This window comes from Microtus pennsylvanicus, chromosome 7 (genome assembly GCF_037038515.1).
Source record: "Microtus pennsylvanicus isolate mMicPen1 chromosome 7, mMicPen1.hap1, whole genome shotgun sequence".
Taxonomy (NCBI): domain Eukaryota; kingdom Metazoa; phylum Chordata; class Mammalia; order Rodentia; family Cricetidae; genus Microtus; species Microtus pennsylvanicus.
Window position 1 is genome coordinate 18,638,441 of NC_134585.1, and position 23,067 is coordinate 18,661,507.

The following is a 23,067-nucleotide window of genomic DNA, read 5'->3' on the forward strand; positions in this document are numbered from 1 at the left end:
TTGCTTTCTATCTGCCGAATGCATTTGGATATATTTCAATAACTGAAATTTCTTTAAATTTGCTTCATACTCATGGTATAGGAAAAGTATCCATTGCTTCACATGCCAAGCCCTCCATCAGTGTGTGACTGAAAGATGGTTTTGAGTCTCACGTCCTTGCTCTTCCTGAATTCTACAGAACTCCAACATTTTCTGTCAGTGGAAAAAAACCCTGAACCTCACTTGCTTCAAAAGCATCCTGCTTGTCTCTAAACCTCATCTAGAGCGTTTCATACAGTCTTACTGACTTCTGAATGTAAATTCATGATGTCTCCACACCTGTTAGTGTAACTCTTGACTATATCTTCAGCAAAATAAAACTCTAAACTTTTCAAAATTCCCATCTGCTCCACACATTTCCCCTTGTGTCTCAGTCAACATCTCTGTATTTTGACCACTAACCTAAAATCACTCATGATAAAACACAAAAACCAGCAAAAGAGGAAATAGCCTGTTTTTTTTCTCTTGTCCTCACTTCTTCGACAGCCCTTACATAGTGTCTTGGCAAGTGTTGTTAATTTTGCCTCTAAAACCCAGATCTTAATAATTCACATCTACTACCTCTTCAATTACTTATCCTGGTCTAAGCTGGGGTCTTGTGATTTGGATAACATTTTCCTCATGGGCTCATTATGGTCTTTATTGAAGAGTTGCTCTCTGGCTGTTACTGTTATTTTGGGGGTGTTAGAGAGTCTGGATTATCGGGGTCCAACTTCAGGAAGTGGATCACTGGGATTGTGATCTTGGGAGCTGTGCCTTCCATTTCCCCCATCCCCCGCCCATAGAATTCTCTACTTGGAGGTGGGATCATATTCCATACATTCACAAGACCATAAGGTTCCACCTCACTGTGAACCCAGGGTGAAACAGAACTAAGTATTTAGCTCAGACCCTGAGCTAAAATAATCCTTCCCAGACACGATCCCTGCCACCCCCTCCAGGTTCCAGAAATGGAAGGTTGACTACCATATCTCTACACTTTCTTGCCTTGACTATTTTAATTGTTTTCTCTCCCTCAATGTTTCTCTTTATGCCTATGACCTAAATCAGAACCTGTCTTCACATAAAATAATCAGGCTTCTTGGCCACAGGAATAATATCTCAAGGTGATACACTCTCCTGTCTGACCCTCTATGATACTGTCCTTTTCTCCTTATGAATGTTTTACTGTCTCTTACATTGCTTTCTCTCCATTCTCATTCAAAACAGTAGACTTTCTTCTCTGTCCTGGGAGCACACTCTTTGTTCTCTGCCCCGCTGTTCGTTCTTGCCAGGAGGTGAGTCTCTGCATTTGACTTGAAGATTTAATGCTTCAGTCTTACAACTGGAAAACAGCTTGAACATCTCTGCCTTCTAGAAAATCTCTCTAGCATCCAACCTAATACTGCCCGCCACATGGCCACTAAAGATGGCTTTTCATGGTATACATCCCCAGCATTGTCCTATGTTCTTCATATTGACGCGCTGGTCTTGTTTTCTCTCCCTCCTTTCCAAACCATTCCAGACCCCCTGTGGATCTTACAAGGATATCAAAACTGTATTGATGAAATGAATCAATCAATGCTTGAATGATTGTGGATTTTTAGAGCAGTTAATTTTCTTCCTATAGCTGCTTCTTTGGTTCATAAAATGCCCTTGAGTGAAGGCTTACCTGTATTTTGTAAGGAAAAAAATAACACAAATTAATATCTGAACACACTTGTTTTTCTGCAGTAGCAACTGTACTTGAGCAGATTAAAAAGATGGAACTATGTGACTTTTTCCTTCCTTAAGCCATGTGAGCAGAACAAGCAAATCCCTGATGGCGTTTGATTTCTCCCCCTCATCTTTAAAACTCAAGTAATAAATCCTACCTTACAGAGGATTTGGGCAAAGCAAATAAAATTGTACATGAAAAACTACATTGTAAAGTGTTAGCAATAAAAACAAAATATTGTATTCAAGTCCTTGTTAGAGTGGATCACAATAAAGAAGGATAGAAATGTCAAATGGCAATGTTTAAAGCGTCCCATAGAGTGGCCAACTAAAGTAGTCCAGGTTCTCCAAGGGAAATACCCATAGGAGACATGGAGACAGATGTACTGGGCTTCTCTTATGTTCTGTCTCTCTTCCCACTCCTCTTTCCTTTGCCCCTCCCTCCTAGTCATCTTTCTTCTTCTGTCTCTCAGACCTTTCATAGATATGCAACATAACCCATGTTGCTCTGATCTGTTAGGTTCTCTATGGTCTTGTTATTGCTGAATTTCCTTCCCACAGTTGTCTCCTATTCTTCACCTAGTCTGTCTTTCCATCTTGACTCTAAACATTCTTCGTACCAAGAACTAAGACATCATTCACAAGCCTATCTGTAAACCTAGCACTGTGGCTGCAAGGCAGACATAGGAGGATGTCTTAGACCTTCTGGCATCTGGCCGAGGGAGAGGTTCCTTGAGAAACCCTGTCTCAAGGGAGTAAGGTGGAGGGTAACAGAGTAGAACTTCTGATATCTTCCTCTGGTTTCTGTGCAGGTACACAAGCACGTGCATTCACACACACACACACACACACGCACCACATACACATACACCTCATATACTACATACCACATACACACACAAACACCACATACACATACACCTCATGTACTACAGGCACCTCAAACACTACATAGACATGCATACTACATATACATACCCTCATATACTATACACCCACACCACATAAACATATACCTCATATACTACACACACACCACATACACCTCATGTACTACACACACATACACACAAACTACATGCATATAAAACAAACACACACAAAACACTTGTACACTGTACACACAGATATACATTCACACATTCACACATACACCATGTACATTCACACCTACAAATACACACAAATAGTACACAACACACATATATATGCATACACATACACTATGCACAATATGCACTACACACATATACACAGTGAGTGAGTGAGAGAGAGAGAGAGAGAGAGAGAGAGAGAGAGAGAGAGAGAGAGAAGACCCTACACACAGATGAACAAACATACAAACATATAGTTTAAACTTGGCTTATGTAGTTTCCTGTTCATGGTATCTCAAAGCATAATGCCTCGCATCTGTTTCTCCCACTCTACTCTTCTATGTTGGATTAAGAGGATGATACTTATTCTGATAAGTCATTCACAGGGTTATAAAGGCTGACAAGTACCATACTGGGCCATTTATGAGCTAAAGAAGTAGGAAAGCTGGTGACAATTAATTTCAGGTCCAAATGCTGGGGATTCAGGGGAGCTGATGGTGTTAGTTTTTCTCTAGTTGAAGGACTGAAGATCTAGGATCCTAGTGATTGAGAGTAGGAGAAGATAACATTTCTCATGGCAAACAAAGCCATTTGCCCTCTCTCTGCCTATTAGGAGATAGGAAGGTGTCTGCTCAATTGGGTCAAGCAGTGCATTTTCTATTAATTTAAATGCTAATATATTCCTAAACACTCTTATAAACATGCCCAGAAATATTTACTGTCTATTTGGGCATCTTTAACCAAGCAAGTTGACACACAAATTTAACTAGCAAGCTAATAATCTGGGTTAGCTCAGTTCTAGAAGTTCAACTGGAAGGCTGATCATTCTGTGTGGGCAGCCCATGATGCTGTGCTCATGCTGGCTTGGCATCTCCAGCAGTTAAATAACACCAAGGAAGTATCTTGATTTTCCTGGTTTTTAAAATCCAAGACTAAAATAAAGTATGGTGATCTGGAGGACACTGGACTGTATGAGGAACTGTCAGGAGTCTGGAAACCCTGCTGAAGGAAGGTTAGAACCTGAGTTGTCTTCATATGAAAGGGAGAGTCACACATTGGAATTCTGCAGAGGAGATACAGGCTATGAGGACTTGTTATAACTATACAATATTGCAGTGTGTGTGTGTGTAATTCCTCTACTATTATGTGTATTTCCTAGAAGTAAAAGGTAACTTGTATTAGAGGGGAAAAAGAGTATCTAACAACACGGTTCAGTAATAAAACAGGATGTGTTGTTTACTAATGGCTCTGGATCAGACACTCGACTGAATCCCTCTAAGACAGATATGAGAGGAATTCTGTCCTCAGTACAAATCTCGCTGGAATCCTTGTGCTTCTTCTTTCTTTCTCTCAGCATTTCAGCATAACTCACCATTATTTCCACTCTCCACACGCCTAGCCTTCTCCACACCCTCTCAGCACTCACTGCGTGCACATCCTTCATGTTATAGCTCCAGTAATGTATGAAAACACCAGCCCGATACCGGCACTCCCATCTTACAACTGACAGTACATAAAAACTTAAAATTGTCCATCACAAGGGAGTTAGACTTAATCTAAAAATATCTTGCCCTTTGGTACCTCGAGTCTCAGTCCTCGTTGCACCTGCCCACCTGCTCGCTGGATTTTTAGATTATAATTTTTTCATGTCATTAAGTTCCTCATATGTGACTTTAACCACCTTTCTTCTCTCAGAACTTTGAACAGGTCATTTTGTCCAATGGGACAGAGTAGTAGTGTCATAATTCAGTCTCTCCCTTACAAATCAATACAGTATCAAGTTAAATGTCTCTCCCCTTAGATAATGAGGAGATATTGGGAAATCTTACTCAGTCAGAATTTTAATGTTATGCCTGGTTTCTCTCCTGTGAAGTTCTTATTTCAACTGTAAGCTAGTGACTATTTGTATAATTATTCACTAAAAGCCAAAGATGTGACTCTCAGCATCCTGAGGGACCAATCATATCAGTTTCTCTTATCTAGCTTTTGTGTACTTACATGCCTATCTCTTAGGTCAATTTTTGGCATATAATGGACACTCAGTATGTGCATGATAAGCAAGCATATCAACAAATAGACAAATTAATAAATGAATGAGAATGGAAGAGGAACTTTTAGGAACTCTCATTGTATCAGTTAAATCTCGTGAAAATTGTATTCAGAGATGTTACTGAATGGTGAGTGGCTCTCTTACTGAGTCTCACTGAGGCATATACAGTGGGGGTTATTGTCTACAGTTGGAAGCAGGGGAATTGAAAAGCATAAATGGTAGAGGGCCAAAGTCAGGGTTGTATGTAGTCAAGTTTAGAGCCATGGCTAAAATCCAGACCTTCCCATTTCAAACCCTGCTCCTATTCTTCTGTGTTGTCTCCCATGGATGACAGAAAAGAGGCAAATGACAAATAAGTGAACAGGGGACCTGGGCAACTCTTCAGACATTCCGTGGTGTCCTTGCTATAAATCTCCACCTGCTGCGCTGAATCACTCGGGAGCAGAGAGCTTCTCTTCTAGAAAAAGCACCTGCTGCGATCTGAGTGGTCACTAGAGGTCCTGTGCATGGCTACGATGCAATTTAAGCTTCCCTGACCCTGACAGCAGGTCTTGTTTTCTGTGCCTTGCCTTAAATCAACCACCTGGCCAACTACTGAACTCACAAATCTTTAAAAAAGAAATTACTCATGCCTAACTACACTGCAGTTATAAAGGAGTAAAATCCGCAGAGCAGGACCAGTGTGCATGTGTTCTAGTGTGTGTGCGTGTGTGTGTGTGTGTATGTGTATGTATGTGTGTGTATGTGTGTGTGTGCCTGTGTGTGTGTATGTATGTGTGTGTGTGCCTGTGTGTGTATGTGTGTGCGTGTGTGCCTGTGTGTGTGTATGTATGTGTGTATGTGTATGCGTGTGTGCCTGTGTGTGTGCCTGTGTGTGTGTGCCTGTGTGTGTATGTGTGTGCATGTGTGCCTGTGTGTGTATGTGTGTGCATGTGTGCCTGTGTGTGTGTGTGTATGTGTGTGCATGTGTGCCTGTGTGTGTGTGTGTGTTGTTTTACGTGCCCCAGAAGACTGTGACTGCTAATACTATTTGGATATTGTCTTTCCTCTATGGGTTATTACAATCCTATGTCTTAGTTTCAGATTTATATGAGACTTAAGAATTTATTTGTGTACAGCTTGTAAGACTAGAATAGAATTCACCAATAATCCAAATTTGGGAATTTTGGTTCCTACCAGATGCCTTTTGAGATGATACCCCAGGTTTATAGAGAAGTCCTATGACCCGGCTGTGGTGGCACATACTTGTAATCCTGGTATCTGGGATGCTGGGGCAGGAGGATTGAGAGATTCATTCCGGTGTAGACTGTATGATAAAAATCCATTTCAAAAGAGAAATAGAAAATAAAAATGGAAAAAAAAACCATAACAAAAAGAACACTCTGTCGCTTAGAGAGGGACAGTGAAGGATTTGACGGGGGACAACTCACAGGGAGGTGTTATTTGGGCTAGATATTCTGTTGAAACTTCTAGAATTATAAGTTGTATTAGGAAACTTTGGAAGCAGTGGCCCACACAGACTCCATCATGAGGGGAATATATTTAGATCCCAACCCTGGAAATTCTAATTTCATGGGGTCTTAGTAACCTGTATTTAAGAAACCTCTGAGGTGGTTTTCCAGTACACAGTCTGGTTTGAACAGCTCAGGGCTACATCTTAATCCCAGACACCATGGTGACACCCCTTATGAATGGCAGATTACAGTCATGATTGTACATTGTAACATTTGTTGGAATTAGAGAGAGAAAATACTGCCACTGAGGCCACAAACTAAGAGATTCTGAATTAATTTGTCTGAGGTAAGACTTTTAAAATAGTATTTTGATAAAACTCTCAGTGGATCCAAATGTGTTGGGGTTTAAGTAGGCGGATCAGTCATTGAAGTGGCATGGATTAACTCTGCATATGGTTTAAAATAGGATGTTATCTGAAAGAATTCTGGTTGTCTCTGAGCTACATAGGCATAAACAAAAATATGGTACCTCTATGTTGTAAGAGGCCACTTGTTTGTTCCCAGCTGCTCAGTCCCAAAATAAACACACAGAAACTATATTATTTGCAATACTGTTTGGCCAATAGCTTAAGCGTGTTTCTGGCTAACTCATACATCTTAATTTTACCCATCTCCATTAATCTGTGAATCACCACGAGGCAGTGGCCAACCAGCAAAGTTTCAACGTGTCTGACTCTGGTGGTGGCTCCATGGCTTTTCTCTGACTCTGCCCCCCTTCTTCCAGCATTCAGTTTAGTTTTTTCCACCTACCTATATTCTGCCCTGTACAGGCCTATGTCAGTGTCTTTATTAACCAATGGTATTCACAGCATACAGAGGGGAATCCTACATGACCTCTACCAGGTATAATAAAGTCCTCTATGACAAAAATATGGTAATCTTCATACACCTGAAGATTGACATATAACCCACTATTTGAAAAACACTTTTATAAACATAAAATTGCAATTATGGAGACTAGAGATGTAAGGCAATGGGCCGGCTTGTGGAATTAAGAAATCAGACTGAGGAAGAGGAAACAGCTTCTAAGCCAAGTTATGATTCAGGTGACAGATTTTTTTAAAACTTATTTTTTTAAGGTATTTATATTTTAGCCAGGCATTGGTGGCATACACCTTTAATCCCAGTACTTGGGAAGCAGAGGCAGGTAGATCTCGGTGAGTTCAAGGACAGCCTGGTCTACAGAGTGAGTTTCAGGACAGCCAGGACTGTTACACAGAGAAACCTCGCCTTGAAACATGAGAGAGAGAGAAGCAAGGACAACTTCACAAAGGCACATGCGTGGGCACACACACATAAACACAAATACACATAGGCACATGCACATGCATTTATCACATATTCACACACTAATACACACACACAAAAAATACATACATATGCATATAGTAAACACATAGTGGGACCCATACACATTCATGAAACAAACACTTTACCTTTAGAGTCTGTGTCAACCTGTGCGTTCAATAGCAATTTTAAAACATTCTATTGAAAACAAGTTCACTTTCTTCATTGTGGTGAAAAGAAATTCTAACTGGCCTAGCATTTTTGTGTCTCATCTTTAAGGAATGGAATACCTTAAGCAGAGTCCACTACTCTGTGTCAACATGGCTGCCACAATGGGAAAGGCCTTAGCTCTTGCCTTTTGACCGGCTTAGTTGGAAGCCATTTTGCCATCTACCATTTGAGAATTTACTGAACTAAGAATGGATTCTTGATGTCAGGCAACTAAAAATTCCTATTAGGGGTGAGCACACAGGCTTTGCTGTGAGACCTGCAATAAAGAATAATGAAAGAGAGAGAAAACATGTGTGCTTGCGTGTTTGTATGTGTGCATATTGTGTATGTGTGTGCATGTGTGTGCACGCATGTGTGTGCACACATCTGGGAGAATATTGGAGTGTCATCTTCAGGAACGCCTTTCACCTCCTTTGACTCAATGTCTTTCCTTGGCTAGAAGCTTACCAGTAGGCTCGATTGACTGGGCAGTGAACACCAAGGATCCCATTGTCTCTATCAGACTCTTCAGAGCTGGACTTAAAACCTTGCTCTACTTGCTGGGCATATTGGTGTGGGTGGTGACTGAACTTTGACCCTTATGCTTGCATGTCAATTGCTTTATGGAAGGAACAACTCTTCCAGCCCCAGTAATTTATTTGCAACTGAAAACGGTACTTCCTGAGTGGCAATACCCTCTGATGCCCTCTGAGAAATCTTCATCGTCGTTGGCTCATCACCAGTTCTGATCTTAATTTCTCCTAACTTAACTCTTTCTCTCTCACACAAAATGTAAACCCTCTGCTTATTTTTCTCTACTTCTAGTTTTGAGAGCACACACTGCAGGAGAATAGGCATGCATTTTATTTTGCTTTGCTCTTCTAAGAACCTACACTGCATCTAACACTCAATAAATATTAAAGATGCTGTTATCTGTGTGCATACTAAATATATTTATTTACTGACACCCCAAGGAGCAAACAGTGACTTTCTCCTCAGCTCTTTCATTTTACTTTTGGAAATAGTCATTTTCATATCTGTGTGTTTCCTTTATAGTTGACCATTAGTAAATTAAATATGTTGACTTTATGGGGATCTTGACCTGTTAAATGGTTTACTTTATCCCCCCCCCCAGAAAAGCTGGATCATTTTCTTTGTGCACTTTTCATGTGAGGAATATCAGAGACTGTCTAAAGAGTACTTACTTTGTAGAGTCATTTCTGCTATAACATTGGTTTTGAAAAATACAAATTCGTTCCAACTTAACTGCTGAGCCATCTCTATGGCCCCAGATTCATCTTTTTACAAGAAATCTACTCTCAAAATAACTACCTCAATCCTGTTAAAGAAACCAATTCCATGACAATGGTATCACTCTGTCCACTCAATCTCACTTAGCCACAGTCCCCAATATCGCTTCCCTGGGCATGAAATTTCCAACACAAACGTCATCCAATCAGGGCAGGCTTGTCAGGGATTTAGGAAAGATTATTTCTCATCCTGGAGGTGTCTGTTGAACACAAACAAGGAGGTCTTGGTCTCTTTGTTCTCTTAGTCATCAGCTATGTTGTGGTTAGAACAGGCTGTTTCTAGAACACAGGTATGGTTTGAATGAGAAATCTCCTCTTGTAGGCTCATGTGTGTGGACACTTGGCCCCTGATTAGAGGAGGCATTGCTTAGGAAGGATGTAGATCCTCTAGGAGGCAGTTTCATCACAGAAAGTGGGCCACTGGGGCAGGCTAGGGGCTTTGTAGCCCAACTCCACTTTCCATTCACCCTCTGCTTCCTGAATGAAGATGTGACAAGCCATCTTCATGCTTCCTTCCCCTTTCCAGAACTATTAGCAAAGTGGACCCTTCCCCCATTTGTTTTCCTCATAGTGTTTCGCCACAGCACTGGTAGATACTTACCCTGACATCACAAATTGATAGCTAGGAGTGTCTTCTGACCAGAGTTCTTGTGACCAGCACTAAGATCCTTTCTGAAGAGCGATATTTCTCAATTATGTCATCCATGGACTATTCTGTTTCTAAAAAAAAAAATCTGTTTCTGCTAAAGATATCAGAATTTGAAGCATTTAAGATTTATATGAAGGTTAAAAATTTGTACACAAACAGTAGAGATACTTTTATGCTCTTTTCTTGATGTTAATGTCTCCTGTAAGTCTTATATAATGACTTCGCTTTTGATATCTGCAGTGATAGAGGTCCTTTCATTAACATAACTTTCATTATTCAGTTATGCCAGTTCTTCAACGGATTCCCTTTTCTTGACAGAATCTAATACAGCACCTCATGGTGCATCTACTTATGTGAAATTCTCTGAGTATTTTACATAAGTGTAAGATTCATAAAATGTACCTTACACAAGATGTTTGACTTGTGAAAATATTAGGTTCATGACTGTAAGTGAATGTAACATTAAAACATTTCAAGAGTTTGCCCGTGTTGAATTCAATTCACAGTGTGGCACATGTATTCATATTCGATTGCATGACATTTGATTCACAGTGAATACGTGGGAATATGTAAATTTCGTGCCTCTCATGGCATGAATAATAAAAATCAAACAAATGGAAACAGTTTGTTTTCTATTTTGCATTTCATTTGGAAGTTGGTGATAGGTCTGGGAGGAGTTTTTATAGAAGATGATATTGTGTTCAGGAGCATAGGACTAGCATATCCACATTAAGGAATTTACACCAGAATCTTTTTGAAGTGTCAACTGCCAGAGAAAATTCACTTAGAATGCTCATTTGAATAAACTAAGAGGGCCTTTGAATGATATAGTTTTTTTTTTCTTGTGTGGATTTTGTATGCTAAAAGCTTGATGCTTGCTTTATTTCATTTATTTACTCATCCATATTTTATATGTCTAAGAAGATCATAATAATATGAGTTACTTACTAGAATAAAGGAACACCAATGTAGAAAAAACAAGTTAAAATGAAATAGAGATTTTTCATTTCACATCATATAAAAATGACAGGAAAGGATGGTTACCTTTAAGAATTGATAGTTAGAACATAGTTTGCATGGCTAGTTGATTTATCAGAATTATATCTATTATAATTTTCATTATTGAGTTAAATGTTGCTTTCATAATACAAGCTATGGCTAAATTTTAATTGTATGTGTGTGTGTATGTGTGTGTGTGTGTGAATCTGTGTAAATATGTGCAGATTTTGACCTGAGGAGAAGGTGTCAGGTCCCCTGTAGCTGGAGTTACAGGCAGTTGTGAGGTACTTCATGTGAGTGCTGGAAACTCCTCTTCAAGAGCACGAAATATTCTTCACTGCTGAGCCATCATTCCAGCCCCATCTTGTCGGTTATTTTCAGAATAAAGTTTGTCTATCATTCTTCTACTTTATCAAATACAGAGTAATACTTTTATCTTTACTTTGAAAGGTGTAGTTTCTGCTTCTATGTGTATAATCTTGCTCTGACTACAGATATTTCAGGTTTTATTTCTCCATCTGGAAGGTTTTGAGTTTTTTCTAGAGTGTGATGACTTCAATGGAGTGCTGTTTCTGACTTAAGCCTTGTTGTCTTGGGTAAAAAGAACTGACACAAGGGACAGGAAGAAGCTGAGCTCTTATTGAAGCCACTAGTCTCAGGAGGCTTTAAATTCTTTTTTGAGTGAATAGTTTGCAAATTCGCCTTCAAAGACGAGTGGGTATAACATTCAGTGGTTTTGATTTTGTTTTCTTCCTGTCTTTGGAAAGTCAATAACACAGCTAATAAAATTAGTCAGAAGATTTCAATATGTATGTTGCATTTAAGATATCAGATAATGGTTATTCATTTTTTACAAATAAAACCCTGCTGATAGTAGAAGACACATCGACAAATGGTTTATTAAAGGAAATATGTATTTCCTTTCATTTTTATGTCTATCAGTTTATGCTACAGTCTCCATTGCTTATACTTAGACATAGAATAAGTCTAGTTCAATTAGGGGGAATTGTTTTCTCAGCTTCAAGTGTCTATTAGGTGACACATTCAGTTAACTTTTGTCATATGATCTACAAGCACATAAAAATAGCTACAAACACTGCTCATATTTTTTCTACAAACAAGTTCCCTCTTTCTGGGTGTTTAGAGGTATTCTAATCTACATGGCTGCTTGTGAAATGCAGTGATTGGTGATCATGACATGGATTCATACTTGGTAACATTTATTGCATACATGATCAATCATTATGTTTTTCAGCTTTTTGATGGAGAATGTATTTTCTTATTTTGCAGTGTGTATGTGTGTGTGTGTGTGTGTGTGTGTGTGTGTGTGCTTGCCTGTGTGCCGCATGAATGAATATGCATATTGAATCCAGAAGTAAATCTTAGGTGCTGTACTTCAAGATTTTATTCATTCATTTTTTCCCCAGATAGAATCCCTTTTACCCAGAACTCAGAATTTGGCTAACATGGCCTCAGATTTCAATTCAAACATTTTATATCTCATTCAACTTAGATTTTATCATATTATTACTTGCTTCCTTGGTTCATTACTTTTTTCTCCTTGGCTTAAGTAGATTATAATCGCCACTTTCTCTTCTACCTGCCACAGGTTAGTGCTGACTCAGGCCAGCTGCCATGTTCTTGTATGATAAATATTTAGAATATAGCTTAGAAGAAAGTAGTTCCTCTCAAATTCATCGCCCCAAAGCCTTGCCCACTATTCCTTCACTTCATGTTTCTTTAAATTGCCATTATTTGTTTTAAAGAGACATCTTTTTTTTTAAAGGTACAAGATATTTAAGATTTGCAGAATTATAGTGTAATATAGATGTGTACCAATGCAGTCAAATCATGCATAGATTTTCTAGCTTGCAAAAATCTGTTTAAGGAATTATATGCAATTGGATGTGAATATAAGAGTTTTTCTTGCTTATGTCAGATTGCATTAGAAATATTTTCAAAGATTTAACAAGATAATTGAGATGATTAGCCTATAGTAAGAGTAGATTTTCATAAAGCTTCTAGCCCCTGGTTGAGCAGATTTATTCCAAGAGTCTGTTGAGATTGCTGGGTGGTAGTGACAGAGATTTCATGGAAAAGCAGAATGTGTCTGTGTGTCTGGGAAGCAGTAAAAATAAAGAAGGATCTAGCACCCCACATTCCCCTTAAACAGCATACCAACATTGACTGAAGAAACTTTAGCATCTCTGCACAATTTTAGACTGTAGTTCCTAATGGTTGCATCAGTTCCATTAGTACAAACTTGTGGCACAAGATATTAACACATTTGGGAAGGAATTCAAGAGCTAGATTATAGCAAACAATACCATATATAATAGTATTTATTCATAAAATTCTTTATACACTACTAATACAGAGCTCATGCTGTTAGGTACAATAACTCGAGTTGTAGTTGCCAACAAGAAACTTTGCACATCAGATTGGACAGGGCTACTGTTCTCTAGCGAAACAACCTTGGGCCAAAACGTCTGCATTATCAAGGCATTGTGTCTTATAAACTTGATGAATGAAGAGGTGACATTCCATTCCAGGTGTACTGTTCCCTGGCTGTGTGGCCTATTCTCACAGTGGCATGAGCAGAGACACCCAATCTTGTGCTTCATTGTCTTGTTTTCTGCTGTAGATTGACTCTGCTGGTCAATTAGACTGAACGGTATGAAGTGAAAGTGCTTGGAAAGATGTTTCTGCTCTGTAACACTGACAATTCTGTGCTTGGTGCGTCATCGTGCTTTCCCCATGATGCTTTAGAGAATTCGCTCTCCTGTTAATCTCATATTTTTTAATGAAAGTTAAAAACAAAACAAAGCAAAAACACTCCCCTTCAATATTCTATGCACACCCAGATCCTATTTATATTTTTATACTTCTGGCCCAACCACATATCCTTAAAAACTTTGTGTTTCATACCTAGTATTTTCAACACCATGTTCTATTGTCTTATGCGTCTTTAATTTTGTATGAATAGGATTAAATTGAGTGTGCCTGTTTGTATTTGCTGTGTGTGTGTGTGTGTGTGTGTGTGTGTGTGTGTGTGTGTAAAAAAAATAAGGAGATAGGCGTAACATTTGAAATGAGGTTTGACAGCTGAGCTATTGGTAGTAACCCAAGAAAAAGAACAGGTAGGAGAAATGCTTAGGTAGATGAATAACTTATACCAACCCTCCCTTTGTGAATAACTGTGAAAGTTAAATAAAATGTAAAAGCAGAAGTAAACAATATGCAAGGAAGGACCAGAGCTGTTTCAAGGTAGAAAAATTCCTTCTGTCAGAAGAATATTGGAGGGAAATTCCATATTCAGTTGTGTTCATTTTAATAAAAAAGAACAATATTTCATACTATTCCATTGTCAACTCTTAATACAAGAGCTACCTGTTTCATGAATAAATTGAAAACTGGCTGGCAAATCTTTGATTTGAGAGGGAACATTTTGGGGATGACTTTACAGGCATAATTTACACAAATATTTACCTGGGATTTATCGTCAGATGAATCAGAAAAAAATGTATTTGTATATGTAAGTGAAAACTCTGTGCTCAACTTGAAAGGTATTTGCTGATAAATGTTGGCACCAGATACTTCTGAATACTGCATAGGTATATACACACACACACATACATATTATATATGTATTTGCATGTGTATACATTTGTAATAATATCTCCAAACATTATGAAAGTGAAATATTAATAGGAACAGTCTGTGAAGGACAGATTTTCCAAGTCTGAGAAATGAATTTTGGTCAGGATTAGAAAAGCAATATTTCCTTTTCAACTAAATAGTATTTGAACTGAAAATGACTCTCTCTCTGTCCAAGCCAAAGCAATTTGAAACAGTCTGTTTGATAAGTGCCTTCTGTGAAGAACCCAATTTCCTGGTTATGGTGGCTTTCAATGAATTAAAAAAAAATAGTTTCAAGGAAGGTGATGTATTTCTAAAATTAAATAAAAGTAACAAAGAAAAGTGCTATCCATTACTTCAGGGAACGGGAGCAAAAGAAATTCTTTATAATTAAGTTTTCAATGTAGATAGTGTGAATATTTTCTAATTTATTTTCTTTCTTTCAAGAGTGATACATTTTATGAATGTGAGACAAATGTAGCCAATTTTCCATTTCATTTTCTCTAGCTGTTATCTGCTCACACTCACAAGATATTCAGATATTACCTTTGGTTTCTGTGCCAAGGGATGTTCTACAATCAAAACAATCAAAAAATTTTATTCAGACTGCCATTGATATCTAGGTACATATCGATGTATTTATCCATCTATTATAAATCTTTCTTTCTAATTTTAACTCAGATATGAATTATATTGATAAGTATTGTCGCCTTTAAGTTTCAAAGATGAGATTTTTGTCTTCTAATCATGCATATGCTTGTGTATGTGTTTGTGAGTGCAGGAGGCTATTGAGGCCAGAAGAGGGCATTGGATCCCCTGAAGACAGTTATAAGTGGTTGGGATCTGAACAACTTGGGTGCTATGAACCAAATTCTGATTATATGCAAGATCTGCATATTCTTTTAATTGCTGAGTCATGTCCCTATCCCTACTTCATAATTGTGCTGGCTAGTCTTATGTCAACTTGACACAAACTAGAGTTCTCTAAAAGGAAGGAACTTCAATTGAAGAAATGCCTCTAGCCCATCCAGCTGAAAGGCATTCTTAATAAGTGATTGATGTGGGAGGGCCCAGTCCATTTTTCCAGGTGCTGTCCCTGCCTGGTGGTCCTAGATTTTATAAGAAAGCAGGCTGAGCAAGCCATGAGGAGTAAGCCACTAAGCAGCACCCCTCCATGACCTCTGCCTCCAAGGCCTCAGCTCCTGTCTCCAGATTCCTGCTCTGTTTGAGTTCCTGTCCTGACTTCCTTCAGTGATGAACAGTGGTGGAGCAGTGTGTGCTGAATAAAGCCTTTCCTCTCCAATTTGCTTTTTGGCTATGGTGTTGCAACAATAGAAACCCTGACTAAGAAAATAGTCTTTAAGATTAGGGGTATGAGTTTGGCTCAGGTGGTAACAAGGTGCCAGCCTTGGGAGGATGAGGGCCTTAGTCTGATACCAGAATCCATATAAGGAGTTCAGGTATGGTGATATTGATGTGTAATTGCAATGCCAGAGACATGGAGATGGGAGTATATCTGTGGCTTTCTGACCAGGAGTCTAGCCCAATTAGCGATTCTCATGTGTTGTGGAATATTATCTTAAGGTGTGTTACACTTGTTTAATGATGCAAAGATGTATTGCATTCTTTTATGTTGCGTTTGTTTAACTATGTGAATATGTCTTATTTTGCCTGCCTAAAACTCTGGATTGGCCCAAAAAGGAGCTGAATGGCCAATAGCAAGGCAGGAGAAAGGATAGATTGGGTGGCAGGCAGAGATAATAAATAGGAGGAGAAATGTGAAAGAAAAGATTGGGGAGCTAAAGGAGAAGGAGAGGAGAATTCCAGGAGCTAGTCATGTAGTTACACAGAAAGCCACGGGGTGAGAAGCAAAGAAAGGTATATAGAAAAGTAAAGGCCCAGAAGCAAAAGATAGAAAGGATAATTTAAGTTAAGAAAAGCTGGCAAGGAACAAGCCAAGCTAAGGTCGGGCATTCATAAAAAGAATACATCTTTGTGTATGTATTTGGGAACTGAGCAGTGGGCCCCCAAATAGGGTAAACAGCTAAAAGAGTAAAAAGGGAAAAAGAAAAAAAAAACAATTACACTCATGTCCTGGCGAGAGACCTTATCTCAAGAAGCAAGGAAGACATTGCCTGAGGAGGAACTACATTGAGGCAGACCTATGGTCTAAACATACAAGCACATAGTTGCACATACATACACATAATATATATTGTATATTAATTTGATTGTATGTTTAATTTTGTAGGTCAATTTGACTGTAACAGGAAGTGAGCTGATGAAATATTTGAATTTTACAAGGTAAATTGCTCTCCCCAGTATAGGTCAGTGTTACCCAAACAATCAAAGATCTGAAAAAAAATGCCTATTGACTTAATTTGGAGCATGTCCCTTCTTTCCCCCTTGAACTGAGATTTGTGTCATTGGATCCCAGGGTTGTCAATCCTTTAGACACTGACTGGAATCCTAACATGAGTGTCTCTGGGTCTTACAAAGTATAGAGCTCAAACTCCTTAGTTTTATGAATCAGTTCTTCTTCTCCTCTTCCTCCTTCTTGAAAGATTTTATGTGTGTTATGGGTTTCCGTGTGCTCATAAGATAGGATAATGTGCGGAAATCAGAGGGCAACTTGTGGGAGCTGGTCCTCTCCTTCTACCATGTGGGTCTAGGGATCAAATTCAGATTGGCAGCAAAGCCCCTGCCTGCTGATTTAACCCACAGTCGCCTATAAACCGATTCTCGATAATAAATCTCTCTTCACAAGCATGCTTGTATGTTTGTATATACACATAGACCTATCCATGATGTAGTACACATTGCTACAAGAGGTCATTTATGACATAACCAATAACCTAAACACCTAGATAGAAACCGGCTAGTTAATGCCACCATTGGTTCACCTGAAATATGGGGAAATGAAGAACACTTAAGACATTTTCTACCACAGCCTGCAATGTGCAGTTTATAAGAACACTGTTTAGGTGTAAGAATTTGGAACTGACAGCCCTTTCTCTGATCACAGAGATTTCATAAAGCACTATTTTTCCGCAAAAGTGAATTCATTTAGATAATATTTTTTGTAGTTTATGGATTGGAACTTAATGAGGCACAGATTATAAAATTGAAAACACCTTCAAATCTCTACTTACAATTCATTCACCCTGTAGAAAATATGATTCCCACTGGGATAATTGCTGAGATATTATCAGTAGGCTCCAAATGTGCTTTCTCTATACTTTGTTGTTCTGTGGCTGGGACTCTGCAAATTAGAAGCTCCCTCTGTTGAGACTGTTGAATTATACCAAACACTGCACTGGAGGAGAATGGAAGGCAGACGATGGGAGGGAAAACTGTGGTTTCCATGTTTTGTTCTGGTACAGCCATTTCAGGAACTGGTCTACCTGTAAGGGCTATCCCTTTGATTATCCCGTAATTCCCACTGGAGGCTCTAGCAGCCAGATAGCGGACAGTTTAGATCCCTGAGTCTCAGTTCCAGGTTCTCACCTCCACACTTTTAGCTCTTGACACACGTCCTTCCCCTCTTTGTTTTGTCTCAGTTCTGGTGGAGAAGCATCTTCCTATTTATGCCTTGATAAAACTTGATTAAGTTTTCTTAATTTTAAATCATTTTTTAATGAGGCTAGATTTGTGGTTCAGCATTAAGGGCATTTGCTGCTCTTCCAGAGGACTTGAGTGGGTTGCCAGCAGTGGTGTTGTATGGCTCACAATCACTCTTAACTATGTTAATGGGGGATTTGATGCCCTCCTCTAACTCTGTGGGCATCCGCACTCTCAACTGGCACATACCTACCCACAGATACATGCTCAGACACATAAAATAAATCTTTAACACTATTTTGAACCTTCTAACATGCTTTAAATGATTCTGAGTATTTTACACAACCCGTTATATATGATGTAACCTCTGTTCAAAGAAAGCTGGTATGGCTTCTTTTATTCTAACTGATGGAGCTGCCATTTGATCTGAGTAAACAACGGGGCTTGAATAATATCCTTTACTGTGTAAATGTTTGACTTCAAGCTCCCACTGAGGATGTGGAAATCTGTAATGACCACTGCTTCTACCTCTGCCTCACTCCAGCCACAATTACTCTTGCCATGAGAGTAGATTAGAAGGTCTCAGGTCCTTTTCTGAGATGTGTATTTTGTGTTGACAACACATTCATTTATGAGAGTAATACAAGCAAGGTATTGCAAAGTATTAGTGGAGCACGGAAATGAGAAAAATGTATTTAAATAGGTAGACGTTTCACTGTGAGTGTTCACCTCTACGGAGCCTGCCACAATGAGGTCCATTCAGTGACCAAGATTTCCCATGAGGGAGAGAAAATAGGGTGAATGTTTAATTTCTCAAAAATTTCAGGGTACCTCTTATGAGGTTTATCTTTGTTGTGCCATACCTAGAACAGTGAGGGAATTGTTATAGGGGATTTCCTAAATGGCAGAATAGACTAAGACTAAATATTAGGGTTGTACCAGTGATTCTTAATAAATTCAGCACCACTACTTCCTGCCCATAGCTCATGGCAGCAAACTAGCTTCTGGAGAACCTAACCTCAGGCCTACCCTACCTTAAATTAACTCCAGTACTGAGTCCGCCTACCTGTGAAACCTCCAGCTTGGTTTCCAAGAATATCTGACCAAGTGATTAGTGAATGGCTTTCCCTTCCAACAACATCCAATAAAGCCCAGAGGAGATGGGCTTTTCTTCAAATGTGAGATGCTTATCGAAGGCTACAGTGATTAGGAAGAATCATGAAAGAATTTGACGAAGTACCTTTCAACATACAAAACTAAAGATATATGTGGTTGTGTTTTGAAAGTGAAATGTCTCCCACAATCTCATGCATTTTAAAATTTGTCCCCAGCTGGTAGAAGTTTGGGAAGGTTTGAGAAGCCATTTGGGAAGGATTGGGACAATAGGAAGGTAGTGCCTTGCTGGAAGAAATATCATATGCTTTGTGATTTCATAGTGTGAGCCCACTCTTGTTCACCCTTGATCCTGACTGCTGGTGTGTCGTGATGCATTGGTGAGCTGGTCTCTGGCTTTGCCATTATGTTCTTCTTGCTATTTTGTCTATACCCTTTGCAAGTAGAAGGCAAAATAAATCTTTCTCCATTAATTCGTGATTGTTACGATATTTTATCACAACAAGAGAAAGGAAACTGATACATACGACCCAGTCATAGATTCAAAAATGGCAAACACTGCCACACAAGATAAAACAACAAAACAACAAGCCCCACTTCTGTTACTATCACTAATACAGCTACTTGTGTGCATCCTCTTTAAACTGATGACAACCAAAGGAAACCATAAGCCATTGAAGACAATCAGAGGGGGGAAATTAAACAAAGACAAAGATACAGTTTGCACAACAGTAGATAGAAGGAGAATGGAGTGAAGCCTTTAAGGTCCTGAAAGAAGAAGTCAACCAGGAAGCTGTCTCCAGCCGCAACATATTTCAGAAATGAAGAATAAATACATTTTTGCAGGAGACGTACAGAAAATAAACTGCTATACCAGCAAACACTCAAACAGAATGGAATGTGGAAGGAATGTTTGCCCACAGGAGGGGCAGGAGAGAATCCAGCTTCCATGCAAGTAAACCACAATTGATGAGAGAGGAATGAATGCAGTTATCAGATACAGAATTTTATTTTTTTTCTAGTTTAAGAATAATTGAAAAAACCTTGTCATATAGTATTTTGGTAAATATGTATATATATGTATTTATACATACACATGTATTATATGTAATAGTATAATGTATTTTATATAGTACTTATGTGTATAGTACAATAAGTTCATCAACCCATTCACAGAGTGCATCCATCACTTTTGATTACAGTGACAGTGCTTAAGATACATTATCCTTCACAGTATTGAGTATTATATGCAGTGTTATTAACTACAGCCACCGTGATGTGAAATAGAATGTCAGAATTTATTCAACTGAGGGGGTGAGAGGGTAGCTCAGCCTAAGCTACCATGCTCACTGACTTGAGTTTGAACCCTGCAACTACCATAGTAAAGGGGAGAGCTGACTCCTATACATTGTCCTCCGCAGTGTGTGTGGGTCTATGGCACGTGAGCAACACTCTGAAATCCGTTCTTTTATTCTTTCACCTTATGTGAGGGAGGGTCTTTCTTTCTATGTCTGTTGCTTGACTGTGTACTTCATGCTGGCTAGCTCCATGAGACAAGTATACGTCTAGAAGTGCTCTTTCCAGGACAGTTACCTTTCATCCATGTTTTATTTTAATTATTTTTGCTTTTTTAGGGCATCCCATATTGTTTTCAATATTTGATTGTCATTTTCTGAACTCCATTATCAATGTAGAGAGGTTTCAATGACAGTAGCCCACACCCATTTATTTTTTAGTAAAGGCCAACATAAAAAGTATATAATATTGTATTATGGTTTTAATTTGTTGTTTTTTTCTGTGATTCTGATATCTTTTTATATGCCCATTGTTGACTTACATACCTTGTTTGGAGAAATGTCTGTTCAGGTCCTTTACCCAAATTTTATGTTTTTTACCCAAAATTGGATTACTTGCTATTGGTTTAAAGGAATTTCTTATAGAATGTGGGTATTAATCCCTTATTAGATTTGTGGCTTGAAAATTTATTTTCTCCCAGGTTACACATTGCTTCTGAATTCTATTGCCTTTTTTTGGTGCATAGAAGCTGGTCAATTTGATCTATTCTCCCTGCTTCATCTATTATATATAAAAATCAAAGTCATATTATGAACCATATTTTAGCATAAAGGCAATCATTCGGAAATACTTCAAAGCTTTAGTCTAAGGATTTTACTTTTCTATATTTCTATTTCTCATGACTCACCTGGTAATGTCAACCAGCACCGGATGTTAAAGACAAACCTATTTTCTGGAGAATACTGCGACTCACTCTGAATTTGCAGAACTTCTATTTCACAGTTTTATTTATCAGTGTGTTGTGGCTGGGGTCACACAGAGTAACTGGCCGTATCATATGTGGTGTATGACCATTGGGCTTTCTTATCGACTTGAAACTCGGGGAGTTAGATTGCTGTGTATTCTCTTAGAACTTAACAAAATGGAAATTAAAAATGTTCTTACAGTTACATCCTATTTTTTTGTGTGCCAGCGTGTGAATGTGTGTGTGCATGTGTGTGGGTGTATGTGGAGTATACGTGTGCCACAATTCATATGTGGAAGTTGAGGACAACTTGGTGAAGTTAATTCTCTCCTTGCACCACCTGAGCGTGGAATTGAACTCAGGTCATTAGCCTTGGCAGCTGGTGCCTGTATCAGGGGAGCCAGTCCCTAGTCCAGAGTATAAACTTTTAAAACAGTGTAGTGAGTTAAAGTGGTACTGGGTTAGCAGTCTGTATATTAAACCAATTGTGCAGTGTCAGCAACAACAACAACAGTATATATTTTAGTTCGACTCTTCTATTGTTTTATTATTTCCACACATTTGAACTTCACAAGTTTTTAAAAACCCCTAACAAAGGTACTTTCTTACATATTGTGTTGTATAAGAAAATGCCTGAGGTTACATGACAGCAAGTGGGTTTATTTGGTTCAGGATTCTGATGTTTCGATTGTTGGGAAGTCCAAACAGCATAGTGGTGGCATCTCGAAAGGGTCCCCTGAGCGGGTCACAACATTCGGGTGAAGTTGGAAGGAAAGGAACTGCATACAGAAATGGACTCATTCCATGGAGGCTAACTCTTGGAGACCAGTGTTAACCATGGGACTAACATCCCAAAGCCCAGCTATTTTTCCGCTTGGCCTTGTGCTTTAAAAGCCTACCCTCTCTCCGTACTCCTGCACAGAGGGCACACTCTACGACAAGCTGTGTGCAGACCACAGCAGCAGTATTACTTTTGTTTTAAACAGTTATTTTCAAATGAGAATATGCAGCAACTGTATTTTATGCCACTGTTATTTTTATTCTGGTGCTTTTTATTTATGTTTCAGCCAAACTTTGTTGGGGCATATTGCTCTGTCTAAAAACCCCCTTTAGCTATTTGCCATACTATTGTTTTTATTTCAGAAGGAATTTAGGAAAACAAATTTACCAATCTTGTTTGTTGTTCATTTTTCACTGATTTTCTTTTATTAAGCTTAGAATTCTGGTTGGAAACAAATTGTTCTAATACTTTCAAACTATTGTATCTTTTCTTGTGGGGGCTGAAGAGCTGGCTCTGTGGGACAGAGTGCTTGTTGTGCAAGCCCGAGGACCTGAGTTTGGCTAAAATTCTGTGAGTAGTGCCATCTGTGTCTGTAACCCCAGTGCTGTAGGGTGGAGGCAGGGTAATCACTGGGGCACACTGGTCAGCAGCCTAGCTCCAGGCTAGGCTCAGACCCTGGATCCAAAAAGTAAAGTGAAGAGTGATATGGAATGACACCGAAGGTCCATTTCTGGTCTCTGGACATGCACACAGGTGTGCATGTCTACACACATAAGTGCGCGCGCACACACACACACATACACACACACACACACACACACACACACACATTCATACCACATAAGTAAATACACAAGTAGGTAGGT